Here is a 3,359-nt window from a genome sequence, read left to right on the forward strand (position 1 = left end):
CCCCCTCTCTTTCTTTCTTTCTTTCTTTCTTTCTTTCTTTCTTTCTTTCTTTCTTTCTTTCTTTTGAAAAGCTTTACTGTAAAAATTATTTCATTTAGTCATTTGTGTGTGTGCATGTGTATATATGTGTGTGTATATATACATTTGTGTGTGTAGTATATATGTTCAGGTATATCTGTTCTAAAGGAGAGCATCCAGTGTCCTCTGCTTTACTCCCTTAAGAGGTCTTTCTTTTACCAAACTTGGAGCTAGGTTGGCAGTGAGCAAGCTCTGGTAATTCTCTTGTCTCAGTCAGTCCTTCCACAGTGTGTGTGTGTGTGTGTGTGTGTGTTTGGGGGTTTAACAAGCACATAGGGCCACACCTGATTTTTATGTGGGCTGTAGGAATTTGACCTCTGACCCTCATGTTTGCATAGCAAGGGCTCCAACCCTTGATCCCCCTCCCCAGCTGGAATACATTTTTACGAGGGTATAGGTGACTAGAATGGGTTTCTGTTATGACTCCTGGTAGTTACCATTCACATTTACCTTTGTCCTGGCGTTTGGAAGAATCCATTTCCCCTGCTAACTCTCTACACAGGGCCTTCATCTTGTGACCACAGGGTCTTCCTGTCTTATATGGACCACTCCGCTCCTTCTCTCCTTGCCCCTTCCCTCAGTATCCTCCTTCCTGGTTAGCTTTAGTCTGTCTGTTTTTTTGTCTGTCTGTCCATCTGTCCATGGGGGCTGCTTTGTCCAGGCCGACCATGTCTGTGTATTCCCTTGGGTAGAATGGAGGAGGATGGGTAGGACCAGTGTGGAAACAGAAAGGGAACAATTCTTATGCCAGTCTTGAAATGCACGTGAGTGGAGCTATGGAAATGCAGCCAGCGAGGGCTCTCTGTGGCTTGTTCAGGGAGCAGTCCTGTCATTACCAGCCTGTTATCTCTGGACCCCGCTGTCACTATCCATTTCAAAAGGCGCCTTTGCTTCCTATTGAAATCAAATCGACTCAGAGGCATTTTCAGATTAATGGTTCTTGGTCTAGAGATTTCAAAACCATTTTGGTCAATCATTCGGGACATCTCCAGGTTCTCCCACCCCCTCTCTCACTGGGTAATGGGGCCGAGTCTTGGCAAGCATCAGGGCTATGTTATCCAGGTACCCTTTCATTGAGGACCAGCTGTATGATGACCCAAGGTGTGTGTTCCTCAGAGCCCATGGCTTTATCCCTTCCCTTTCACAAGTCAGTCTTGACTTCAGGGGATTCCAGGTCTCACAGGGGAACAGTAAGACAGAACAGATTATCCTTGAGGACAAAAAAACCAGGGCAGGTTTTCCTCTGAGACTAGGAGTGTGTGTCTTTTGATCCTCAGCTGAGTGAGTATAGCTGGGTTCAGTCTGCCCGAAGAAGTACTCTCCTCACAGACAGTGGATGAACACTGAGACGAGAGAGCAGGGGAGAGTGAACAGAAGACGGAACACGCAGCGGGAGTCCTACGTGCTTTGCTCACCTCTAAGGGACGGAGATACTGAGTTCCATCATGTAGAGGCTCAAAGGACCCAGGTCCACTGTGGTATGAATCACACCCACGAGAAAAATTGATTAGAGTAACTGAGGTACTTCATAAGAGTCTCACAGTGGCACTGTGAGGGGACACAGATGGCCCAGTGCAGTGGGCACCGAGTGAAGAAGACTCTGCCCCGATGCTGACAATGAGAATTCTGCTCATGGGGTACAGAGAAGATAACGCCCCCAAATGGAGGGACACTGAGCATGCGCAGATGCAGCAGAGGAGGAGGAGCAGGAGTAGGGGGTAGAGCTTCAGGTAGGAGACCAGGGACTCGTTCACTCAACATACCCCCAGAGAATTCCGCTGTTTAAAGGCTGCACCAGGCCAGTGAGGATGAGGGCAGACCCCGGGAAACAGAAGGCCCAGCAGCCCATCGAGCATGGAAGAGTAGCCATGAGGCTGGGAAGCGGCAATGGGGATTTCAAAGAGGGGGGTCCCACACTCGAAGGAGAACCCTGTAAAGTGTACCTTTCAAATAATCAGCAGACGCTCTTACAGACGAATGGGCACTGTGATTCTTCTTCCCTGTGGCGCCTCTTTCTATTTACCAGGGACAACGAAGAGGGCAGCGGCAGTTTAAGTAAACGATTCTGACCAAGCTCCACTGCCCGAGCCAATGCGTTTCTTAGGATTACTTGCGGAAGTGTGGATAATGGAGGCGGCTGTGCCATGAAGAAGCCTACCCCAGCATGGGATAGGGCACAAGGCTGTATTATTAGAACAGCTACAGCACTCGACGCCCCATGCCCAGATTTGCTTACCTGTTACAGGACTTTGGGGAGGGGGTTTCATAAGCGTGGATTCTGGTGGCAGATGGATGAGCGTGTGTACTCATCAAAGGACTGTCAGTGTGACCTCAAACCTAACAGAAAAAGCAGAACTGAAGTAACTTTAGGAGTTTCTGTTGGCAACATTGTGTCTGTGTGGTTAAGGAGCAGGCTGACTTGGGGCGCTTTCTGCTGTTTCTCCTCCAAGTTTGCCTCCTGTGGTCAGTCCTCCTGCTAGCCTTTATCCAAGGACAAGTCACCTGGCCCAGTGACCAGCCCCATGCCCTAAATCTCCAGGAATGCTTTCACCATTATTCTGCAGACTAAAAGAAAGAGGAAGAGAAAGTGACTCCAACAAGACAAGAGCGGTAGGTAAGCGCGGAGTTTTTATACAACTTCAGCCTTTGCAAGGTCAGAAGCTTTATACCCCACATGTGGACGGACCTGTCCCGAGCACAGCTTTGTTCATTTGCTCAGTTATTAATTTTGGAATTAGAATGTATCCATATAAACTGAGTTGGGAATCACAGTAATGTGAGTCTGTGCACGGGATTTGTTGCCTCACAAGTGTTATGCAGAGAGATCACCGTTCTTCTATTTTTATAAAACAAGAAGCCAAAGTGTCTACACAGTGTAACTCCCTGACTATCAGGGAACAAAGGCATGGACCTGAGGCCTTGGCAGCACATCTTACCTTTTTGTCCCTTCTATGCCCCCGTCCAGGTTTCTGTTGTGTATAGACTTACTGCACAGACTCTTTGGGCATCAAATGACACTTGTTCCATGTTACCTCCCACTGCGGTGTGACTCGGCATTCTTGCCTGTAAGCACAGAGTGTAGACACTCTCGGGTTGTATGTGTGAGGAATGAGACTGGAAGGAAGATGAGTGTCAGTCAGCTCTGGGCGCTGTGAAAGAACACAGTGAAGGATTTATTTTGACCCACGGTTTCAGAGGTCTTGGTTCCTGGAGTGCTGACTCCATTGCTTCAGACCTGGGCTGCCTTCCACTATGGAAGCATAGGGGAGGGGAAGGGGAGG

This window comes from Mus caroli, chromosome 18, assembly GCF_900094665.2.
Source record: "Mus caroli chromosome 18, CAROLI_EIJ_v1.1, whole genome shotgun sequence".
In the NCBI taxonomy this organism is placed as follows: Eukaryota; Metazoa; Chordata; class Mammalia; order Rodentia; family Muridae; genus Mus; species Mus caroli.